Source organism: Cornus florida, unplaced genomic scaffold (genome assembly GCF_030987335.1).
Source record: "Cornus florida cultivar Cherokee Brave unplaced genomic scaffold, ASM3098733v1 CherokeeBrave_3.0.0_Hap2_Chr08, whole genome shotgun sequence".
NCBI classification, from domain to species: domain Eukaryota; kingdom Viridiplantae; phylum Streptophyta; class Magnoliopsida; order Cornales; family Cornaceae; genus Cornus; species Cornus florida.
The window spans coordinates 39,411,508-39,438,381 of NW_026775578.1; the positions used below are offsets into that span (position 1 = coordinate 39,411,508).

General features: G+C 37.2%; 1 protein-coding gene across 1 annotated transcript in view; it reads left to right on the forward strand.

Annotated features, from left to right (window-relative positions):
• The window catches only part of LOC132271404 (probable WRKY transcription factor 43), a 57,049-nt gene that overhangs the window by 24,062 nt on the left and 6,113 nt on the right, over positions 1-26,874 (forward strand). The window lies entirely within an intron of this gene.

Sequence of the window (26,874 nt, forward strand, 5' to 3'; positions counted from 1 at the left end):
GCCAGAAATAACCTTGAGTGAGAGCTTTATGAGCCAATGACCTGCCCCCAGAATGATTCCTGCACTCCCCTTCGTGTATGTGTTTTAAAACTTCTCGGGACTCCGTTAGGGTAAGACACTTGAGGTAGGGCCCGGAATGCGATCGCCTGAAGAGCTGTCCTCCGACCACAGAATATTTGGCAGCTTTTATCCTTAGCTGTCGGGCTGCTTCCTTAAAATTAGGGAGTTCTCCTTTCTCAAGGTAAGCCAATATTGGATCTATCCAACTTGGTTCCCATGGGATGACCAACACTTGCATTCCCCTTGTGATGCTTGGTGTATCTAAGACATCAATAGGGACAACCCTGGTGAGTGACTCGTCCGCTATGGGCGCTACATTCGCCAAGCGATCAGCTATCGGATTTTCTTCCCTAGGGATCTGCTGAAAGTTGATTGTATCAAAGTTCTTTGTCATTTTTTCAACTTCTTCTTGGTATGCATTCATTCAGCCCTCTCTGGTGGTGTATTCTCCCGTCACCTGCCTTGTGATGAGTTGGAAATCGCTATAGGCTTTGAGGTGCTTTACTTGGAGTTCCTTAGCCAATCTGAGCCCTGCCAACAGTGCCTCATATTCCGCTTCATTGTTTGTGACTAGGAACTCTAGTCGAACCGATTGTTGGATTCGAGTCCCCTCATGGGTTCTTATCTCTATTCCTGCTTCGGCTCCGTTTTGACTCGAGGAACCACCGACATATAATTCCCAACAAGGCTCTTCCGTGGTGTGCTGTTCTTCCCCTAGGTTAGTGTCCAAGAGAAAATTCGCAACCACTTGCCCTTTTTTTACGGTGCGCGATTCGTACTAGATGTCAAATGAGCTTAATTCAATTGCCCATTTGGTGATCCGACCTGAGATGTCTGGTTTATTGATAATTGCTTTGATAGGATGTATTGTGGGAACTATTATTCGATGAGCCTCAAAATAGTGTCGGATTTTCCTTTTGGCCTGAATTAGAGCAAGGATGATTTTTTCTGCTATTGAGTACCGGCTTTCTGCGTCGGTCATAGCCTTGCTGGAGTAAAAGACTGGGTGTTGCTTTTTTCCCACTTCTCTTACTAAGGCTGAGCTGGTTGCTGACTGAGATACTGCTAGGTAGAGGTACAATGGCTCTTTGGGTTCTGGAGCAGATAGAATTGGGGGACTTTTCATGTATTCCTTGAGTTTCACGAGAGCTTCTCTCTGCTCTGCCCCCCAGATATCTCTTTTTCTAGCTCTGATTGTGTCAAAGAACGGTTTGCATTTGTCTGATAGTCTGGATATAAAACGGCTAAGAGCCGCTACTCTCCCAGTGAGGATTTGGACTTCCCTTATGGTTCGGGGCTCTCGACTCTGTAGCAATTTTGTCAACTGAATGGGATTTGCCTCTATTCCCCTTTTTCTCACCAGGTGACCGAGGAACTGTCTTGAAGACACTCCAAACGAACATTTTGCTGGGTTTAGCATCATTCTATATTTCCTGAGAGTATCAAACACATCCTGCAGGTGTTGCCGATGATCTTTCTTAACTTTGTTTTTCACAACCATATCATCTATGTAAGCTTCGACCGTTCGGCCAATCTGTTCTTCGAACATTTTGTTGATCAGCCTATGATAAGTTGCTCCCGCATTTTTTTTTAACTCGAAGGGCATTACCTTATAGCAATAGGTCCCCCGTTCGATGATGAAAGAAGTCTTCTTTTCGTCCGAAGGGTTCATTGGGATTTGGTTGTGCCCGAGTAAGCATCAAGGAAAGTCAGTTTTTCATATTCGGTCGTAGCGTCTACCATCTGATCGATCTTGGGGAGTGGGAAGCTATCTTTTGGGCACGCTTTGTTTAGGTTGGTGAAGTCAATGCATACTCGCCATTTACCATTCTTTTTCTAGACAACCACCACGTTTGACAACTATTGAGGATACTGGACTTCCTGACGAACCCTACTTCTAAAAGTTGATTGACTTCTTCGGCAATGATTTTATTCCTTTTAGGGGCAAACCTTCTTCACTGGATGGTGACTGGGGTCCATATTTAGGTTGTGATAGGTCGTCCGTGGGTCAATTTCCAGCATGTCCTAGTGATTCCAAACGAAGATGTCTGCGTTCTTCCTTAGGATTTCTACCAGCTCCTCCTTTTCCTGAACTGACTGGAGAGTCCCTATGTAAGTCAACTTGCGCTCATCCCCTGCAACTATCTGCATGGCTTCTAGGGGTTCTATAGTAAGATGCTCTTCTTCTGGTTTCTCCGTCTCTTTTGGAGGGGAAGAGCTCAGTAATTAATATTTCAGCAATTTTTTGTCCTTATCGGAAGGATAAACTGTCGTGTGGTAGCACTTCTTTGCTGTTATCTGGTCCCCCCAGATATCGATGACCTCTTGACCATTCGGGCTTATGCATCTCTTGACTTGGTGCAGGGTTAATGGGACTCCTTCTATGCGGTGGATCCATCCTCGACCCATTAGCAAATTATAGGTCAGGTGAATATCCACAATCACGAAGTTCTCTTTCAGAGATCTTTTAGCAGCAGTGACTGATAGCGTGATCACACTTGTGGGCTCCACTCTTCTTCTATCAAATCCTACCAGAGGGCTTTGAGTGGGACGAATCTGGTCTGCGGCCAATTTTAACTGATCGAACGTCCATTTTGTCATGATATTGGCACTACTGCCGGGGTCAATCAGTACTCGTCTGACCAGAAAGTTGGCCACTAGTAGACTAACTACTAATGGGTTTTCGTGCGGGTGTTGCACCCTTCTGAGATCCCCTTTATGAAAAGACACTTGTGCTGGATTGGGTTTGCAGTCAACGGTATTGATTTCCCCAATCCTCCGCAGCTTATGGGCTTGTTTGAGTTGGATCCTGTAGGAATTTCCCGATTGCTCGTCTTCTTCCGGACAGCCATGAATCGTGTTGATTACCCGAACATGATGGCTTTCTGCCGTGGCTTTTGGAATCGCTCGGGCTCGATCTTGCTGCCTTTGTTGCCCGGGGTAATCAGGTACTCAGTTAACTCGCCCTTGGCTATTAACGCTTCCACCTGTCTTCTCAAGCTCTTGCAATTATTAGTCAGGTGGCCAAAATCATTGTGGAATACACAGTGTTTACTCTAGTCTCTTTGCTCCATTGGCTGTCTAATTGGTGGTGGGATCTGAAAGATGTTTCTTGCCTTGGTTTCTTGGTACAGTCTAACCAGTGTTACTTTAAGCAGCATGACTCTTTCAGTTGTTCGTGATTTCTTTTCAGGGGCTCGTCCCTTAATAGCCGGGGGTTCTCGATGGGCCCTTGGGGTGCTCGATCACTTCTTCGGCTGATTTTCTACCATAACCAGTGTCGTTCTCTGCTGTCTAGTTACTTCATTTTCTTCAAGTCTAATGTAGTTTTGTGCCTGCGAATTCAGCTTTGACATGTTAGTTGGGGTCTTCTTCACCAGAGAAGAATAGAAATATGAGCCCTGTACCATGGCTATCTTGAACGCTTCTATGGCTGTGTCCTGATTGTAATCTGGTATGCTCGAAGACTCCATGTTGAATCAGGTAAGGAAGGTTTGCAGGTCTTCTCCCTTCATCTGCCGAATCGTAAAGAGACTGGCAATAGTTTTCTTCTGTTTCTTATTTCCACAATACTGGGCCAAGAATGCGATACATAGTAACTCGAAGTTTGGGATCGACTTGCATGGGCGATTTTTGAACCACTCTAGGGCCACCCCTGTCAGGCTGGATGGAAATATTTTGCACACGAATAGATCATTGTGAGCCTCTAGTGTCATTTCCTGAGTATAGTGGTTGAGGTGCTGGAGGGGATCTCCAGTCCCATTGAATTTGATGAACTTGGGCATTATGAACTTCTTGGGTCTTGCGACCCATTCTATCTCATCTATGAAATGGGTTTTCACTATTGATGCAGTGAATTCTCTCACCATGTCTTCGGGCGTTTGGGCATTCAATCCCTTGATTCGTTCGTCCATTTCTTTTCGGAGCCTGGCAATAAAGTCATTCCCCGAAGATAGCTGATCAGCTGCTGGGGTCCACACTTCTTTTCTACCTGAATTGCGTCATCTGATGGATGGGCTTTGGTGACTTGAAGCCCCCAAATATTAGAGTTCCCTAAGGTGTAAGATTAACTTGTGGCATCATTGATGTCTTCAAGCGTTCCATGGAGCTGTTAGCGTTGGAGCCTTCTGTTGGTGAGGTGGATTATCATTGCCAGGCTCCATGGGGGGATCTTCGTTCTGACGTTCAGGCCGAGGGTCGTTCGGCTGTTCATTCTGCCAAGCATTGTTTCGGAGTCTTTCGTTTTCTCTGCGCAGAGTACTGAGTTGTGCCATGCTGGTTTCTTGAGCCTGCATTAGCATATTGATTTGCTCAGCGCTGGCTTCATTTGCTTATCGCAGGACGTCTAGTTGCGCTTGCATTTCTTCGCGTATTTTCTGCATGGTCTCCTGTTGCTGCATTTGAACGGTGTCTGGCTCTGTTGCCATCCCGGAGTGATGTTTGTATGCAAGGGATAGGGAACAGACTTTTTATATCGCAGCTTCCCACAAATGGCACCAAAGTGTGGGTACAATTTTTTATACCCGAACACCTAAAGAGATCAATTATGGAGAGCACATAGAAAAAATCAAGAAGGGAACAGGAAAATCTTTGAGATAGTAGTAATATTGAGAGTTTTTATCCCTCTCTTCACATTTGTTTAGGCTCTATTTATAAGTATTTTTGCTTAGGAATTTACATGGAGTCGTTTCTTAACTTTTATTCCCAAACGTGGGTAATTATGCTTACAAATCGTGTATTCGACATTATTGCGGGCGTTATGGAGTTAAGGCCTTGTCAAGATTGGGCCTGTTCATTCAGCCTCTGTATTAAGTAGGCCTTTCTTCGCTGGGCTTATGTTTGATTATGGGCTTCTAGCTTTTTTAACTTGGTTGTGGGCTGCCTTTTGCCGCTACGTGGTGTTTTGCGATTGGCGTGACTTTTTTCCCTCCACAATGATGGTATTGTTAGAACTTTAACTGATGTTCGGCATGTTCCATATTTGAAAAAGAATTTGATTTCTCTTGGTACTCTTGAATTTAATGGTTACAAGTTTTCAGCTGAAGGTGGAGTTTTGAGAGTTTCTAAAGGTGCTCTTACTATGCTTGAGGGAAAACAGAGAAAAAGGCCTCTATTTTTTACAGAGCAGTACTATGACAGGTGCTGCTTCAGTTGATCAAGATTCAGAAACTACCCATCTATGGCATATGCGTTTAGGGCATATGAATGAGAAGGGTTTGACAGAATTGAGCAAACGAGGTTTACTAAGCAAACAGAAAAGACTCAAGTTCAGTACAGCTATTCACAGGACTAAGGGCACTATTGATTACATTCATTCAGTTCTTTTAGGTTCATCCAGAGTTCACTCTCTTGGTGGTTCTTGATATATATTGACTTTCATTGATGACTTCTCCAGGAAAGTCTAGATCTATATCTTTAAGTAAAAACATAAATTGTTCCTTAAGTTTAAGCAGTGGAAGGCCATGATTGAAAAGCAAATTAGAAAGAAGATCAAGCGTCTCAGAATAGATAACGGTTTAGAATTTTGCTCAGGAGAGTTTGACGAGTTCTGCAGAAATGAAGGCATTGTTAGACACCATACAGTTCGAAAGACTCCAGAACAGAATGGTGTAGCAGAACGTATGAATAGAACTCTTTTAGAAAGAGCTCGTTGTATATTTTTCAATGCTGGGTTGTCTAAGTGATTTAGGGCTGAAGCAGTTAACACAGCTTGCTATTTTGTGAACAGGTCAACATCAACTGTTATTGAGTGCAAAACACCTGAAGAGGTATGGTCTAGTACTCCTGCTGATTATTCTAATTTAAGAGTTTTTGGATGTCCTGCTTATGCTCATTTTAATGAAGGAAAACTTGAGCCTAGAACCAAGAAATGTATTTTTATTGGCTATGCATCCGGGGTGAAGGGATACCTGTTGTGGTGTCCTGATCCTAAGTCACCTAAGTCTATTACCAGCAGAGATGTTACTTTTGATGAGCTTGCTTTATTTTACCCGAGAAAAAGAGTCTTTTGTTACAAGTGAATCTCAGGGTGTTAAGCAGCAAGTAGAGCGTGACTTTGAAGCTCTAGAGAAACAAGTCAACACTTCGGTTCAACCAAATGTTGAAGAGGTGCAGGATGATTAAGTACCAGATGAGCAACAATACAATACTGCTACAGGGAGATAGAAAAGGCAGATTAAACCACCTCATAGGTTTGCTTATTCAGATTTAGTTGCTTATACTTTGTCTGTGGCAGAAAATATTGAAGATAAAAAGCCTTACACCTACCAAGAAGTTTTTCCAGGAAATGAATCTGCCAAGTGGACTGTTGCTATGAATGAAAAGATTCATAAGAATTAGACATGGGAGCTAGTGAAACCTCCTAAAAGCCAGAAGATTGTTAGTTGCAAATGGGTCTTCAAGAAAAATAAAGGAACTCCAGGTGTTGAAGATGCAAGGTACAAAGCACGTTTGGTGGTAAAGGGTTATAATCAGAGAAAAGGTATGGATTTTAATGAAGTATTCTCACCAATTGTGAAATATACCTCTATTCGCGTGTTACTTGCTATAATTGCTCTATTTGACTTGGAGCTTGAGCAACTTAATGTCAAAATAGCTTTTCTACATGGTGAGCTTAAAGAAGAAATTTAAGGAAGACCATGTTTGTTTGTTGAAGAAATCCTTGTGTGGATTAAAGCAATATCCAAGGCAATTGTATAAGAGGTTCAACACTTTTATGGTTGGACATGGCTATTTAAGAAGTAACTATGACAGTTGTGTCTGCTACTGGAAGCTCCCAGATAGTTCTTTTGTATACTTCTTGTTATATGTTAACGACATGCTTATTGCTGTAAAAGACATGTCAGAAATCAACAAGTTAAAATCTTAGTTGAATACTGAATTTAAGATGAAAGATCTTGGTGCTGCGATGAAAGATCTTAGTTGAATACTGATATATGGATAATCCAGGAAAAGAGCATTGGCTAGCTGTGAAGCGGATTCTTCGGTATTTGAAAGGTACTGTAGATATTGGCTTAGTTTATCAGAAGAGCAGTTATGATTTTGGCAGTGTTGTTGGTTTTGTGGACTCTGACTACGTTGGTGATTTAAACAGAAGAAGATCTCTAATAGGATACGTCTATACTCTCTCAGGTTGTGCAGTTAGTTGGAAAGTAACTTTACAATCTACAGTTACTCGCTCTACTACAGAACCAGATAAAGGAAGCCATTTGGTTGAGAGGTTTGGTTAGTGTTTTGGGTTTGCAGCAGAGCTCAACTATTATTTATTGTGACAGTCAGAGTGCGATATATTTGACCAAAAATGAAATATATCATGAGAGAACCAACCACATTGATGTCATATACCATTTTATTCGGGATATCATATTAAAAAGAATTACTACATTGAAGAAAATTGGCACAACTGAAAATCCGGTGAATATGATGACAAAGTCCATTCCGGCTCTTAAGTTCAAACATCGTTTGGACTTGGTTAGTATTCTCAAATGTTGAAATTGCCTTTAAGGGTTTAGTGGATAAGATAGTTTGTTTTGTAGAGATATAGTGGCTCATTTGAATTTTTGCCAAGGTGGAGATTTGTTGACTTTTGTGGCTCAATTCTGAGGTCAATAATTACATCACCCATTTGTATTATGTCTTACATCATCAGTTTGTCCTCCAAGGTGCTTGATCAGTAAGTTGTGGTGACGCCTTTCTTGTGCGCGTGGGCAGTAAGTTGTGTGATAGCTATAAATAGCCTATGATCTCCATGGTTCAAGGCGGATGACAATTGAGTGTGTTTACTCAATATATTAAAGTGAAAGTGTGTGAGAGCTTGGATGTATTTGGGTTTTGGGTATGTTCCACTTAGCCTTGTATCTTTTTGTTTCTATAATGAAATATTGATCTGTTTTCTCCCCGTGGACATAGGCACAACAAAACCACGTAAATTCTTGTCTCATTTTTGTGTGCGCTATATTTTTTTTTTCTTATCATTTATTTTTCTCTTATTCTCATAAACTCCTACTCGATCCTTATTACATAACATATATATATATATATATAAATCCCCATATTGAGAGAGATAATCACACAGAGTCTCATAGATACATATATACATATATATGTATGTAGATGTGCAATTCTAGAATTTTATAAATTGCGTGAATTTTCAACATGTTGAGAGAAGTTCATGGTTGGTTGGTTAACGTTAAGCTAGTGGTGAATTATTTGAGTTTCTGTATTCTTGTGGTGGAAGTGGTTGAGTGGCGACAGTGGTAGTGGTTGAAGTGGTGGGGTGGTGACGATTGATCAAGATTGTGTGGCCCGAAAGAACGTGCACTAGGTATAAAACTAGTTTTGCAGTGGAAAAATTGTTGCAACAATATTCCGACATTGGTTACCGGTGGTGCAAAGGAAACAGAGCTTCTTCTGAGCTCGCTGGGAAGAAGATGAAGCGCACAAGTGGGTACAACCCCACTCGCGGCGATGAAGGGGGTGCATGAGCCCATTCCGGTGGCGGTTGGGGCTGGAAAAGGAGTGATCCGGCCCCATGATACCATCCCCATCCCCTGGACAATGACAATCTGTAATGTTTTCAATTTTTACCATTTTCCAATTTCTGAAATTTTTTAATTTTTTAGGGGTATTTTCGTCTTTTCTCATTTGCGTGCTGGACACCGTGGAGTGTGTCGGGTGTGTCCGAGGGTTAGTTAGGGCATTTTTTTAAGTTCAGGACTCTCGGAAATGCAATGGTTGCCATTTTGGCATTTTTTTTATTTTTCGGGCCGGACGGTCCTGGGTGGGACTCGCTACTGGGATTCTTGTGTATGGGGATATTATTTTGGGCCCATTGCATTCCATGCATATTTATATAGTTGTGTGTCATTTTGTGTGGTTGTAATGTGAGACATGTATATGAAATTTATGGTGGAAAAATTGAAGCAAAAAGATTTTATTTTTGGGGGCCCACCACTAAAGCATTTGAGTGGTCAAATAGGCCATTTTAGCCACATTTTCATTTCTCTATCTAGTAAGCAAGCTCCCTCTCTCTCTTTCATACACTTTTTCTTTCTTTTTTTTTTTCTTCACAATTTCAAGTTTCAATTACTCTTTCATCTTTTGGAGATTTTGTATGCCGTTTGCGGCAAATTGAAGAGCATGACGAGATCTACGATTTGATCGGAGCCAATCCCAGTTTGGTGCACCTTGGAATTTCAAATTAAGGCTAAGAATTAGGCAATTTTTGGAGTTTTTCTCTCATTTGAGGTAGGGGTGTTCTAATACATGATTTCTTATGTTTTTTGTGAGTTAATTCTTTATAAATTGTTGAAATTGCATGTTTAATTAGTTTAAGTTCTTGCAAATTGTTGAAATATTACAATTGAAAGATGCATTTATGTGATAGTTGATATAATGTGTATAAGCATGCTTATGTGTGATGGAATTTGTGTTTCGAATGCCTAATATGCTTGAATAATGCAAAGTGGAAGCATGAATTATGGATTTTAGAAATTTACTTTGAATAATATATGTGAAAGTTTTATAGTTGAATTGACGAATTAAAGGATGAAGCATTCATGCATCCATTGGGAAAGGAAAAAAGGGAAAAAATGTTTCGAAAGCAAATGAAATAATTTTGGGAAGATGTTTTGAAAAGTGTTGAGAAAATCGGACGCTTAGGAGGTGCCTAATGGTCCGTGGTGTTAATGTAATCTAGAAGGAAGTTGAGCTACCTAGGCCCAGACGACACCGTGGAGGTGCCATGTGGTCTGGGACTGCTAGCCAACCCTCTCCTCGTGACACCATAGAGGTGCTATGGGTCGGGTTGCATTAACGATTTGGTATGATGAAATAGAAAAGTTCAGAATGGGGAGCGACATTTGCATGACATTGCATTTCATTAATATGTATGGTGTATTTGGGATTTGATGACATTTGTTATATACTTGTCGTCGCGGTTGTTGATATGTAATTTCCATGGTATGATCCCATTTACCTTTTTGCCTATTCTTTGCGTGGATTCATGGAGTTATAAGAAGTGTGTCTTAGATACTTCCTACTAAGCTTTGTGCTTACCCCCTTTATTATTAACATTTTTTAGGTCATGGCAAAGAAGTGGCGGATGACAATCCACCACCAGTTTAGTCGGGTTGACGGATTTGAACTCTTTTGTGCTTAATGTGTATTTTAGCCCTTTTGTTGTAAATAGTATTGGGGATCATTTTGTATCTTCTACATGGTTGGAAATGGTCTTAAGACCATCCATTTGTATTTTGTGGTCTCACCATGATTTCAATATACATGTAAGGCCTTAAGGCCGTATTTTTGATATATGACGTTCTTGTTCAATTTTAATGGTGTATCGGACTTATGTATGGCCTTATTTGATTTTAATACTCCCTAGTTGTGTTAGTTTCATCATCAAATGGAAGAATTGGGATAGGTTTGGGCTTTGAGTAAGGTCACCAAAGGACCAAAGTAGTGCCAAGGTGCACAAGATCTTAAATTTAGGCCGTTTAGGGCAATTTTGAGGTTCTAGGCATCTTGAACTAGTTCAGCCCCATTAAACCGGTTCAAGGGGGGTCTTTGGTTTGATAATGGGCACACTGCCCATCTTGAAATGGTTCAGCCCCACTAAACCAGTTCAAGTCCCCCAGTGCACTATTTTGCCTTCTTCAGTTGTTAGCTTGAAACGTTTGACTTTGGACGGTCATAACTTCTTTGTTCTGAACTTAAATAGTCATTCTTGAGTCCATTTTCAAGGATTTTGAATTAGCTTTCCAATGAGACCAACTTCATCCTCAAATTCCGTTCATGTTGAGAGTTATGGTAATTTTTGTGGGACAGTGTCGGAATTTCCCTTGAACCAGGTAAAGGTACTTTTGGGAATTCATAATCGATAACCGTAGAACTTCACCGAGTGTCATGGAATTAATAAGAATGATTACTTTAAACCTCATTTGATTAGTTTAAGGATGGATTACCCTCTCACATTATAAAATGACCATTTTGCCCTTAGTGTGTCATCGAGTTTGGTTAAGGACTCGATTAGCGATCCGAACCCCCGGTTTGGGTCGTTACAAAATGGTATCAAAGCTTTAGGTTCAAAAATCTAAGGACGACGGGTAGGGTTGACCTATGTGAGACTTGAGTTGATTTGGAAGTATTGACTGTTAGAGTGTTTGATATTTTGAGAAGCATGCTTACTTGTTACTTGTTTATATGTCTACAGTTTTGAAGGCATGCCTATTTGCTAAGTGCTTATATGATTAAATGCTAAAATTTGTGTTACATGGCCAAGCATGTGAAGTAGTTATATAATCTAACTATGAAAATAAAATAGGAATGCATTTGAAAGCATGTTATATATGATAAGATGGCAAGCTGTGAGCACGGATTGTGCAAATGTGTAGTATATGAATTGATGATGAGGATGGAAGGGATATTTAATTTCACATAATAATTTAATGGACTTATTGTTTAAACTTATGTGATAGGATACGGTTGTGTCAAGGGTTATGCATTGGTTATTGTGTGTGTATATATATATATATATAAATATGTCTTGTGTATATACTTATATTCTTATGTGTATATACGATCGAGCATGGGATGGTTGCGTGTGATACCGCCGGATTTCCGGATGCGGGTTGGCCAGGCCCACGCCCAATTACCCGAGGATATCAAAACAATTAGCAATTTAATGAACACAGAATACAATATAGAAAACAAGAATAAATAAAATTTTGCTGAAAAGAACCTAGAATGATAATCCAATAATTGAAAACCTCAGAATAAATAATTTCATTGATAATTAAAACTATTTTGATACAACTGATCCACCACGAATGGAAATCATTCTCCAATTTATACAACTCGGGAATCCATCTAGTGGACCCCTAAAATATCCAATGGTACTCAAAAGACTGGAACAAAACCCAAGTCTTAACATGAAATAAAATCCTACGCCATCAGTAGAGTGAATAACTGTATCTGCTCAGCACGATCAAGCTCTACAGCCTAGAACTGACGAACACCTGAAAAAAATAATAAAAGGGTGGGTCAGGCCCACGAGCAAGTTCTAATCTAACTGCAATCCATACAGTGACCCGATACGCAGATACACCATAGATACCTCACAATATCTATCTAGTCCATACATATATATATCCACACTATGGGACATTCACTGAACTACAGTAAGGATCTCAACCTGAATAGAAGGCAACATGCGAATACGCACCCAAAGGTGGGCATGAGTACCTAGACCTAACAAGGTACACCCAACCTACTATAACCAGCTACACATCCACTGCATATACGCACCCTAACCAACAAGTTTGAGACTCAAGCTCAACTCGTGGTACCATAAACATATATATCTAAACTCCGTTCCTAACCATTCACAAGAAATCCAATAAGTCATTCGGCGTATTCAACCGTACCGACTTATATATATATAAGGAGGATTTATTTAACAACCCGTTCCCTTATTCAAAAATAGGTAGGACTGAGTATTTTAAATCAGTCTGTCCCTAGTATGCCACCGTTTCATACCGGTGCATACAATCCACAAAGTCCATATAATTGATAGAACCAGTCATACTGTTCACCAATTAAAATCCATAAGGTAGGAATTAGCAATTTGAGCTAAACCATACCTAGTATGCCACCGTCCCATGCCGGTGCATACCATCCTCCATATCCATGTAAATTACAACATTCAAATGATAAGCAAGTAATTTACAATGCAAAACCAAACCCAGATAATTGACAGAATTTTAATGTGAGAATTCAGCAATTAAAATCCAATACATAATTCCAAATAATTGATCAAATTTAATATAAGAATTCAGCAATTATAATCCAATATATGATTCCAAATAATTGACCGAATTAAGTATAAGAATTCAACAATTATGTTCCAATACATAATTCCAGGTAAATTACAAGGCATAAATAATAGGCACGTAATTTATAGTCCAAAACCAACCATCCATATCATTGCAGAATAGTATTTAGTATTCCAATAACTTAAATCCAAAACCATGTAAATTACAGGCTATAAATAATAGAACAATAATTTAAAATCCAAAACCAATATCCAAATAATTACAAAAGATTTTTAAGTTTTTCAGCAATTTAAATCCAAACAATTAACCATATAGTTGCAGGAGATGATTTAATAAATCAACAACTAACATCCAGAGCCTGCATAGATCACATCTAACACATCAATGACCCTATAATATATTTAAAACCATTTTATAAATATATTAAATCCCACTGGAATGCCTAAAAATAAGCTTAAGTATTTAAAACTTCTTCTATCCACTAACCGTATACAATGTACATAAGTGTTACACAGTTTGATCCGTTAATTTAGAATTAACCTTAAATAAATTTAGGGTCTTAATAACACCCAAAAATTAACTATTTAATCCCTCCGTGAAGTCTCATTAAATTTCTAAAATTTAATCAAGCCATTTAGTTCCTTTCTCTGTTAGTAGCATACACCGTTGTATATTTTTACACTGCTTCATCCTTTGTCTTAGAGACTTAAACCATACAACAATAAGTTTAATAACACTTAGAATTAACTACTTAGATCCTCTGTTAAGTCCCTACAGTTCATTAGAATCACTCAGAAGCTCAAACAGTGCTCAAAACACCAAACAGAGCCCTAGAAAACACTTTCTGGACGTAAAACAAATTGGAGCCGGCTCTTGGAATGGAAGAACCGGCTCTTCTCCTATTGGAGCCAGCTCCAATTCCCTAGGAGCCGGCTCTTGACTTTCTAGATCCGGCTCTCTCCCTCTTGAGAGCCTCCAATTCATCTTTGCTCCGTTTTTACCTATCTGCTCGTTCTCTGGTCAGTCCCTACCCTTCTGTTTATTTCTTAAACTGATCTTAAGGGTTTATTATCACTCTATTAACATCTCCAAGGTTTGATTACAGTAATTTAAAACAATTACAAAGCTTAAGGTTGCTATTGAACTTACCAAGCTTTTAGTATCAAAACTGAAACTATATGTAGAAATAGAAACGGAACAGATTGCACACGTATTTAAAACAGAATAATAACATCCCTATGAGTTTTGTATAACCCCAATAGACTTCCTATATTGTGTCTACAAGAGTTGCAATCAAATACAGAAACTAAGGCTACGATAGAAACCATATGCTTAAAGTACAGAAAACTGAAACAACACTTGCATACACTGTAACAGATATTGATTTCAACACATACAGACCAACAATATAACACATAATAAACATATCAATTCTAGTTTCTGCTTGATTAAACCCTAGAGATTATCTAGGTGCACAGAACACGGCCCAAAGGGAAAGAGGAAGATAGAACTTGCCTGAATAGGTTTGCAAACAAACCCTTGTTGCCGTTGGTCTCAGTTTTTCCGACATCCACTGAAACTTGTCTAACCTCCTAGAACCTCTGCTCCTTCCTTCTCCTTGGTTAAACCTTGGAACCCCAGTCGAAATTCTCACAAACTGCTCTGTTCTCACCAAAACTCCCTCTGTAACTCTCTCTATTTGGTAGACTTTTCCGTGTAAAAGCTACGACAATATGTAACCCTAGGTTTAACATATACTGAGGTATTTGTAATTGCAAGATTAAAACCCTAATCCACAGAGCCCTAACTTCGTCGGCCCACAAAGTAACCCAGTTTAGTTACATATCAGATGCTTATAAGACGGCTCCAAAAACCCTAACTAAAACGTATCTAAAACCCCAGTTAATGGGAATTACATAATTACCCTATTCAAAAATTAAATACTTAATAAATAATTAATTTAATAAAACCCATTAATTAAATCAAATAAGCAAGCAACGAATCACTTAAAACACATAAAATAAATAAAACAATTAATTAAAATAAATAAACAAATAAAGAATTACACCCTTAATTAAAATAAACAAACAATTAAAAAAAATAACATAATGAATTAAAATAAACAAACAATTGGACACATAAGCATATAAATACAAAATCAATTTAAAATGCACAAAAATAAAATTTAAATTCCATTTTTATCCCTTTTGAAATTAGGGGTATTACATTGCGTGAGTTATAACCTGAGTAGGTGAGGAGCTTGATTGTTTTAGGGTTGTTTGGGTACCAGTTCTTATTGAACGAATTGCTTGGTCTTTCAGCTCGTGGATTAAGCTATTTAGTGTGTAGTCATTTTGATTTTTCTTATTGCATTTGTGTGGTGCTTAGAGCACAATTTTAGAATGTGTCTATATTTCATGGCACGATGGCTGTGTTGTGTGTGAGTTTCATGCATCGGTGTATAGGTTCTTGTGACCGCGGAGGTCACGTGTGTGAGATGGAGTTTTGTGGGAGAAAGGTATGACCTTAGGAGGTTAGTGTTTGTGACTTGGGTCATGGTTTGGTGTAGAGGTTCTTTTCAAACCAGTCGTGGTAGGTGTGACAGAGGTTGTTTGAGTCACGAGTGTAGTCTATTGGTTGTAATGTGTATTACGGGTGTTCTGATATGTTCTAGGAAGTGTGTTGGTTATGGTTAGTCGAGAGGTGATTCCCTTTCCCGGAAACCGCAGGAGTGCATCACGGGTAATTGACTCTCGGTAAGTTGATTGCATGGCTTGGTTGATGAGTGGGTTTTTTGGTTATTGAGAGAGTCTTGAGGTGGTGTATTGTAATCAATTATGGCTGTGTAGCGCAGGATTGCACTATAAGGTAGATGGTATATGGTCAACGGTATACTTGGTCGTTTACGGATGGAGGGATAGATGATAGGTATTGTGTACCAAATAGGTTGTGTTTTGGAAATTAGAAGTTGTGGGCTGGAGTTGTATTCTGGGTATGTTTAGAGTATCAAGTGATTGTGTTGGGTGTTTGAGGATTTAAGTGATAGATTGTTGATTTGAAATGAATGGGATAAGGGTGATTCCGTAGGCCTAGTTGGTAGCCCCATTTGACTTTTGTCTGGGCCAAGGGTGTTCTGAGGAACGATGAAGAGGGGAGGTAGTGACGTTGCACCTGGGGTAAGGATTAATTGCATCATTGATGGTTTTGAGATGACAGTTGAGTGTTGAGTGTTCTGGATTTTATGCTCATTTTTGTTTTGAAGATTTGTCGGCACGACATTACCGTATGAGGGTTCTTTTTTAGTGGTAAACAGTGACAGTTATGGGGGAGTATCGAGAGTGGTGCTTATCATATTGTTATGATGGTATTATCTTAAGGATGTTGGAAGAGGAATTGTTTGGTAGTGGCTTGATGGATGATAGGTTGAACCGTTGATTTGGATGAGTGGCAGTGAAGTTGTTATGGTGTGATGTTTAGTGATGAGGAACAGAACAATTTAAGGTATGATCCGAATGTGGTTTAGGATTGTAAGTGTTGTTGTATGTTGTCAAGTAAGCAATGGGATTGTGCACCAAATGAGGCAATAGTGTTCAGCTTAGACTTTAGAACTAGAGAGAGAGAGAGGTCTTGCCATGTAGGCATCTTTTTTTTATTTTGAAGAGTCAGTGGGTTGTTGTGACTAAAGTCACGGGTCTTGTGTGTACGGTGATCGAGGCGGTGTCGCCTAGGTAGGTAGAGATGAAATGGATGGTAAAGTGTTGTTCTGTGGCGTAGATGTTGTCAATTGGGAGTAACTGATTCTATGTAGAATGGGACGCGGTGTCCGAAGGGTTATGATTGTTTCTAGTGTTAGTGTGCTGTAATACCCCCTAATTTCGGAACATGGGTTGATCAAATTCACGTACAAAATTAAGGGATATCAAAACAATTAAAGTATTTCAAACACGCACAGAGTACAAAAGAAATAAAAAGAATAAATAACTCGCTAAAGGAAATCTATTAAATAAAAGTTCCATTAATAATTCTCCAAAATTTACAACTCGGGAATCCAGTAACTCAAAGACCCTTTAACCAAAATCCATTATCCAGAAGTTCATTATTAAATTCTAACATCAAATGAAATAATAATAATATCCTACTTTTAAATAAACTGAAAGAATGGATAAGTCCTCCAGCTGCGAATCCTCAACCTTGAGACTTGAACTTCTAATAATTTGAAAAATAAATCGCAGGTTAAACCCTACGAGCAAACTCTCTCTACTAGGCCTCTGAAAACCAATAGGTAGATCATCTTTGATCAAAACCAAACCTAATAAAGTTTTAAGTTTAATAAACAATGATACGCATTTGTATAAGTAATTATATATACAGTATAACCTTCACATCCGTTAATAGGTTCATTAATTTTCAAAACCATTAAACAATGATTAAATTAATAATCATTTTAAGACCAATCCATAATTTCTTTTAAAGAGAAAATCCTTTAACCTTAATTCAATCCTAAAAAATTATTAAACCATTTAAATAATAAAAATATAATTAAAGGAATAATATATTTAATCAAATCCATAATAGTAGTTGTAATTATTTAAATCACATATCCAATATCCAAGCTTTGACAAATCATTCATGTCTGCACCAATATTATTTTATTAATATAAAATAATATATTAACCTTTAAATACTAGATTATTCTAATATAAGAATATCTAATCATAATTCAACTTACACGTTCAATAACCATAAATGAAATTTTAATCATCTAACATATAACAATTTAATTACGCTTTGGCAACTCAACCATGCCATTATAAATATATTTATTTATATATTGACAATTCAACCATACCTCCATAAGTATATTTATTTATACATTTGGCAAATCAACTATGTCATTATAAATATATTTATTTATATATTGGCAACTCAACCATGCCTCATTAAGTATATATATTTATACTTTTAATTAGCAACTCATCCATACTCTTAATGTATGTGTTTTATTCATATAAATATTTAGGCCATATATGTAAGCCTTTGACAACTCATCCATGCCTACAATAATTAATGACATTTCTCATGCATTTCATAAGCATAACATTTCTTTAATGACCAACCTATCCAGATATACCAAATAAGAATAATTAATATTAATCATCTTAAATGATATATATATACATGCACATATATTATATAATATATAAATATATATAATACCATTCATAATAATCTTTGATTATTTAAATCATATATATACATATATATCAATATATATTATATATATGTCTGTGTGTATATAATTATTTATATATGGTTTAATTGTTTAGAATAAGTATGGAGGGATGTGTATATATATATATATATCTACTTCCTTCCATAACAATTTATTAATTTAATTATATTTATGCAATTCAAATGCTACTAAATATCGTTAGAATTAGTTTCCCATAAATACTCCATCTCGATAAATAATTTTCCGATACCGTCTTACTAAAACATAAATATCTCCTAGTAGGATGGGAATCTGATAATGAAATTGGTGCCATTGGAAAGAGGATGAAAAATCCTTAAATTTGAGCTTAAGAATGACCCAAATTCGATTTAAGATGACTAAGTTATGACCGTTTCAATTTCAAGTGTTGAAATAGGCCACCAAGGATTTCCCACGCTCGCCCACACGCTTACCATGCACTTGCACACGCTGGATTCAAGCTATGTGTGTGCTGGCGCGTTCTAATTGGTGGAAGTCTTTCAACTCCTGTGAGCTCATCCACACTAGATTATAACATTGAGTTCACATGAATGCACCACACCAGATTCGCTCACATGTATGCATCCATACCTAATTATCTCACCTGAGCTCACATAAATACACACATACCTAATTATCTAACCTGAGCTCACATATATACACTATGATACCTCTCGACTCTGAGACATGGGTTGATTCGGCCCAAGCCTAAACCCGAGGGAATACCAAACAATTAATTTTTAAATGAACATAGAATACAAAAGAATTTAATGAATAAATAATAAAGCTGAAAGAATTCTAAATATAAAATCCTCAAAAGTTATAGATTAATATAATCCAAACTTCCTAAAACCTTCAATACGTACAACTCGGGAATCCATCTAGTGGACCCCTAATAAAATTCCAATATAAAGTAAAGTACGGAAATAAAATCCAAAAAACTAAAACATGAAAGGAAATCCTACGTCATTGGAAGAGTGAATGACCATCTCTACTTAGTCTGAACAAGCTCTAAGACTGGAACCGTCTGATACCTGAAAAAAAAATAATGGGTCAGGCCCACGAACAAGTTCTATTCTAACTACAATCCAAACAGAGACCCGATACGCAGATACATCCTAGATATCTCAATAATATCTATCTAGTCCATATATATATATATCCACACTAAGGGACTCTCACTAGACTACAAAGGGGGTCTCAACATGAATAGAAGGCAACATGCAAAATGCACCAGAGGTAGGCATGAGTACCTAGACCTAACAGGGTACACCACAACCATCATAGCCAGCTATGCATCCCAATGCATTCCCTAACCATCGATTCTGAGATTCAAGCTCAAATCGTGGTACCATAATCATATATTTAAAATCCATCCAAAACCAGAGTATGTCATTCAATTGTTTATTGATCCGACATAAAATACAAGTAAAAACTAATCCAGTTAGTCATTCAACTTACTCAGTTGATCTGACTTAAATATAAATAACAAATAATCCAGTTAGTTACTCAACTTACTCAGTTGATCTGACTTAAATACAACTAACAAGTAATCCAGTTAGTCACTCAACTTACTTAGTTGATCTTACTTAAATATAAATAAGATTTAATTTTTATAATCCATTCCTTTATTCCAAAGTATGTAGGACTTAGCGTTTGAGCTAAACCATCCCTAGTATGCCACTGTCTCATACCGGTGCATACAATCCATAACATTTATGTAATTGACAGAACATAATTTAATGGTTCATTAATTAACATTTAGAATAACATCCATGTAATTGACAATTTAAATAATTTAATTTAAACTTCAATTAATCCACAAGACAGTCCAATAATTGACAAAGTAATAATCAATGGAGTGTCAATTAAAATCCAGGGAATGATATAATATAAATCAGATAACCAACTGAGCATATTATATTCAATTATACTTAAGTACAATCATACTAATCCATTTAGCTTGCTCGAACAACAACAAAGAAGTAAATATTTCACATCCACTGACAACATGCAAATAAATAATTAAATTTCATGATGTCCAGTAATATTAGCATATTAGCATATACTAATTGTGTTTTAGGATTTTAACAAGTTAATTTAAATCATTAAAACCCCCCCTTTAAAACCCAGAATTCCATTTTAACCCCTAAAGTTCCAAAAACCACCAAAAATACACTTACTGGTGTATTTAAACAAGAGAGTCGGCTCTCCCAAAGAGGGAGCCTGCTCTCCCCCTCATGGAGCAGGCTCTCCCTCATGGGGAGCCGGCTCTCTCACTTAAGGAGCTGGCTCCCTCCTTTAGGGAGCCGACTCTCTCTCCCACAGAGAGCCGTAAACTACTCCGGTTGTTTCCTTCGCCTTTGACTACGTTGCAAAACCCTCTGTAATGTCTAATACAGTTCACAGGGTTCAATTTTATGTCCCAAAATTACTCAGAAAACATCTATACTCTAGTATGCATCATTAACAGAAATTTAGAATACATATTTGAAATAATTGATACGAAGAAACAGATTAAATTTACAACACATATACAGATTAATTCTGATTTAATAAGCATACAAGATTAATTTAATGTCCGATTAAAATCCTAGAGATCATCTAGGCATGCACAGAATACAGGTTAAGGGGAAAGAGTAAGAATAAAACTTGCCTTGGAGATTTCAGTTTTGAAACCTTAACATCGTCTTCCTAAGTTTTTCGACGACTTCTGTTCACTGTCAACTTCCTACTGCTTTGGTTTAAATCCACAAGCAATACCTTCCCTTCTCCTTGGTCCGTCCTTTAATCTACAGCCGAAACCCTACTGGTTCTCTCTGTTCTCTCAAACCTTAGTGTTATTTCTCTCTGCCTCCACTGTTACGGGAATAAGGTTCTAAACCCTTGGCAGACCACTAATGATGTATTTATAGGCTAGCTTAGGGTAACCTAATTCTAATTACACTTAGGGAATGAAAAGTGTTATTGATCACCGTGGAATTTGGATGAAAAAGGGCACGATTTGATGTGCTTGTTGTTCTTCGTCGTCAGAAAGGATTTGTTAAATTTGGTGAAGAACGGCACAACTTTGGATGTGTTTAGTGTTCTTCGCCTTCAGGTTTGCCCTCTGGATTTTTGATTCCCTCAATTTCTGAACCTTCTGGATTTCTGCATCTCTGGATTTCTGGACTTTGAATTTGTGTACCCCTTCCTCCTTCCTCCAGGCCTTTATTTATAGGCTTCTTAGATTAATAGGATGATGACACGTGTCCTCTTCTGATAAGGAAAAAATCATAACTGGGCCGGGCCGGTTATATTATGACAATTATCCAGAAAAATAATTATTCTAAATATATTTTATTAGGAATAATTATCTTTCCATTTAATCATCTAGGCTGGGCTAATTAAATAATTTAAGTGGACCAAGATTAGGCCAGTTAAATAAGTTAATTAAACATTAGGTCCATATTTATTGGGTCCATTTGTCAAAACCAAAGCCCGCTAAAATTTTAGTGTCTACAAATTGTCCCACTTCGAGTCCTAAGATTAACAGGAGTTATCTCATTTTTCAAGTGGGACTTGAAGTATCCAACTTTTTTTTTTTTTTTTTTTTTTTTCACTTTCCTATCCAACTTTGGATTGTAAGATTTCATCTTTTGCTTTTCTATCCAACTCTGTATTGGTTGAACTAAATTATACAAATCCTAATACAAATATGAGGTATTTTGTTGCCTATATATACCCCCAATATTATAGGGTTTGACATCAATTCCAATATTCTCTGAACACTTGTCAGATTACAACCTCTGAAGATGGTGTTGGATTGCGGCTTCTACTTGAACAAATAATCGGTATGATTTCTCTCTCTTTCTTTTTTTTTTTCTTTTTTTTTTTTCTTCCTCCTTTTTTTCTTTCATGACTTTTTTTTTTCCTTTCCTTCTTTTTTTCCTTTTTTTTTTTCCCTTCTATTCACGAATTTTTTTTCTTTTTTTTTTTCTCTCTATTTTTTTTCACGAATTTTTTTCCTTTCCTTCTTTTTTTCCTTTTTTTTTTTCCCTTTTTTTCATGAAATTTTTTTTTTTTTTGCTTTGGTTTTTTTTTCTCTTTTTTTTTTTCAAGCATTTTTTTTTTTTTTTCTCTCATGCACTTTTCTTTCCTTTCCTTTTTTTCCTCTTTTTCTCTCTCTTTTTCACACAACTTTTTTTTTTCTTCACTTTTTTTTTTCTTTCTCTTTTTTTTTTTTTTTTTCTCTCTCACGCTTTTTTGCTTCTTTTTTTTTTCTCATGCTTTTTTTTTTTCCCCCTTTTTTTTTTTCTTCTCTCACGCTTTCTTTTCTTTCTTTTTTTTTTTTTTTTTCTCATGCATTCTTGTCTTTCCACTCTTTTTTTTTTTTTTTTCTTTCCTAAAAGAACACCACAACTCACACCCATAGACCTCAAGTTGTTGAAGTTTCTGGTAGCTGCAGTTAGGTCGAACAAATTGAAGCTTCGTCGGACTTGTTTTATCTCTGAAACTCACCGGAGCTTCTCGCCAGATTTTTTTTTTTTCGCCGAAATTGAGTTGCCTAAACGGAGCCCGCTGGATCTTTTGGGTCTGTTAATGGTGGTTAATCCCTATTCTGAACTGAAGCTCGCCAGGGTTTATGCTGTCTAAACTTCTGGGTTTCACTGGTTTTCGTTGATGGAGTTCTTCAGTGCTACCACTGATTTACGCACTACCCCGACGTGAACTTTTATTTTTTTTTTTTAATGCAAGACTTCCTAAGAATCAGTTCTCCTGTTACGAATCCGAAAACGATATAGAAGTTGTTCCATGCAGTCAACGTCGACTCTAACTCATTTCTCGGTCCCAATGCCATTCATATGTCTGATCCTGACAATGAATATTGTTCTTCTCATTGGACACGCAAAGCTATAGGCGACCTTACCAACTTTGGTCTTGATCAAATTAACGAAGAATCCATTATCTCGGAAGCCTTGATATTAAATTCTCCACTTCATGAGAGAATAGTTGAGGAAAACCAGTTTTCACTCTTAGGTCTTAACATTCAAGCGAAGAAAGTATCATGGAGTATTCCCTGTATACTTTCTGCTGAATTGCCACACACCGAACTATATTGGGAGTGGTTAGAAGATGTTTTGGCGCGTTTCCACGACTTTCTATCAAAACAACAACTATATGGTGCTCTATTCGCCTTCCTATTTTCATATGATCACCATGAAGATGTATTCAAAACATTCCTTGAATGTTGGTGCCCAGCCACTAATATTCTTCATGGTTCTATCGGTGAGCTATCTTCATATGATCACCATAGAGATGTATTCAAAGCATTCCTCAAATGTTAGTGCCCAGCCACTAATATTTTTCATGGTTTTATCGGCGAGCGAAATTTTTTCTTTGACACCTCAGCATAAAGCCAAAGATCTTTTTTAGCAATACCTCGGCGGCAAGCAGAATTTTCTTCAACAACACCTCAACGGAAAGCCAAATTTCTCTTTCAGCAATACCTCGGCGACGAGCAGAATTATTTTTTTTTTCAACGACACCTCAATGAAAAGCCAAATTTCTCTTTCAACAATACATCGGCGGTGAGTGTAATACCCCTAATTTTAAAAGGATAGTCTCGGAATTTTTAATATTTATTGTATTGCATTTTCATTTATTTTGATTTATTTTATTGTTTTTCATTTGTTTAATTGGTTATTTGAAATTTGAATTAAATTGGTTTTATGTACATTATTTGATTTATTTAAATTCTTAATTGTTGTGTCTATTTTCGTGAATTATTAATTGTATTATTTGTAATTCACTGTTTTAAACTTAGGTAATTAACTTACTATACTTGTTAAAATTAAATTACGTGATTTTTTTTAAATACATTAATTGGCTCACAGTTTTCTTTTGGGCATCAACATAGAATTTAATCATAAGTTTTGTTTATGGGCCGACTAGGATTAAGATTAGGGCTTACAAGGATTAGGGTTTTAGAGCTAAACCTATAAATACAACCATTATGCTTTAGCCTAGGGTTTACAACCATAAATCAGATTACATAAACGTGAAGTAAGTTCTTAGCACAGAGGGTTGTGAACGGAGGCACTGTAAGAATTGTCAAGGAGAAGAACAGTGAGTACCAAGGGAGGATTTTGGTGGATTAGACCAGAACCAGAGAAGGCTATAAGGTAGTCTGTGGTTGCCGGAAGTTAGGACGACGGCGACAAGTTTTAAGTCTAAAACTACAGGCAAGTTCTTCTCTTTCTCTTTCTCTTTGGCTCGTGTTCTGTGCACCTAGATAACCTTTAGGGTTTAATCAATCGGTAACTAGAATTTACCTATTTAAATTATGCTATATTGATGGTCTGTGGTGTTGAAAATAAATCTATTGCAGTGCATACAAGTTTCGTTCCAGTTTTTCTGTCCTGCAAGCATGTTGTTTCTATTGTAACTTTAGTCTCTGTTTTTTTATTGCAACTACTATAAACAAAATATAAGAACAATACTGGGGTTATATAAAACTCATAGGGTTGTTATTATTCTGCTTTAAATATGTGTTGCAATTTGTTCCGTTTCAATTTGTCAAATAGTTTAAGATTTGTTCCTATCGCATGTTAATTCAGTAGCAAAATTTAATCTCTGTGATTGGGTCTAAGGGTTGTTATTAAACCTTTGGGATGTTCTTGGGTGTTAATAAGATACTTAAGATCAGTTTAAGAAACCAAACAGAAGGGTTGTAGTTGGCCGGAGTTGGAACAGAGGTCAGAACAAAGCTGAAATGGAGAGGAAGCTCACAGGGGGAGAGAGAGCCGGCTCTGGAATGCCAAGAGCCGGCTCCCACCTGTTAGAGCCGGCTCCAAGGTGTGGTAGAGCCGGCTCTATGTCACCTTGAGCCTGCTCTACTTTTCTAAAGCAGGCTCTTTCTTTATTTTGTGCGTAAAAGTGACTTTCAGTCACTGTTTGGGCATTCTGGGTTATTAATCAGTTTTAAAATTTTAATTGGGTATTAAATAATAATTTTAACATGTAACTAAGGTCTTGAATTGCATAAATTTACCCCTTAGTTTTAAATGGAATTAACAGTACGCTATTTGACAACTTTGCGTACAGTTAACGGCTGAAAGGAGATTTGTTGATTGATTTTAATCTGATGGTTTAGGGTGCTATAAAATGATTTTAAATTTATTTTAGATGCACGATGAAGTCTTTTAAAATAATATATTGGACTTGTGGCATAGTGGGGGCTCTGTGCTAAAGGATACAACAAAATATAAGTATATGACTTAGTACTATGTTACCGGATGGAGGGAACTAGATCGCTTAGATTAATTTAGCGATTTATTAGACTATAATAGTATTATAGAACTAATTTTAAATACATGATAGGGTCATTGTTTTATTAAATTTGAACTATGCATGTGTTGGATGTTAATTGTTAGAATAGTTAATTCTTCGATGCAATTAAATGGATTACTACTGGATTTTAATTGCTAGATTGTTAAGATTCCTTCTGCAATTATTTGGATGGTGGTTTTTGGTCTGTAAATTATTGAACTGTTATATAAGTTGTAATTTACATGGATATGGAGGATTGTATGTACCGGTATGGGACGGTGACATACTAGGGACGGTTTAGCTCAAAACGCATAAACCTAACATAATGGATTAATGGAATGGATTGAAAGATATCGAATCCAAATTGTGACTAAGTCAGATCAGCTGTAACCAAGTTGGATGACTTCCTGGATTAACGGATGGTAGTTAAGTCATATCCATTGAATAAGTTGAGTGACTAACTAATTGGTTTATTGTATGTCAGTTTAATAAATAGTTGAATTACATACCCTGGATTTGGACGGACTTTATATATATGTTTATGGTACCACGAGTTAAGCTTGAGTCTCAGACTCGTTGGTTAGGGTGCGTATATGCGGTGGATGCGTAACTGGTTATAATAGGTTGAGGTGTACCCTGTTAGGTCTAGGTACTCATGCCCACCTTTGGGTGCGTATTCGCATGTTGCCTTCTATTCAGGTTGAGACCCCTATTATAGACTAGTGAATGTCCCTTAGTGTGGATATATTTATACGTATGGACTAGATAGATATTGTGAGGTGTCTACGGTGTATCTGCGTATCGGGTCACTGTATGGATTGCAGTTAGATTAGAACTTGCTCGTGGGTCTGACCACTCCTTTATTATTCTTTTTAGGTACAGGACGGTTCCAACCTTAGAGCTTGATCGTGCTTGTCAAGGACAGTCCCACATTCATCTGATTACGTAGGACTTCTCTCGATGTTTCTAGCATTATCTATTTTCAGTTTTCAGTTTCAGTTGAACTTTTGGTTAGGGGTCCACCAGTGGATTCCCAAGTTGTAACCTTGAAGTTTTGGAGGATTGGAGTTTTATTTTTCAGTTATGCATAGAGGGTTTTTTTTAATTAAATGTTCTTTTAGTTTTATTCCATTTTTATTATTTCATTTTGTCATTTGTGTTCGCTTTAAAATACTTTAATTTGTTTGATATTCCCTCGGGTTTGGGCCTGGGCCTGATCAACCCGTGTCTCAGATCCGAGGGGTATCACAGTGAGCAAATATTTTTTAGCAATACCTCAACGGAAAGCCAAAATTTTCTTTCAGCAACACCTCAGCGGCGAGCAGAATTTTTCTAAGCAGCTACAGTCTGGCGATGAACCAATTTATTTCTTCACAGCTACACTTTGTCGGATCAAAATTTCTTTTGTTGCTACAACTA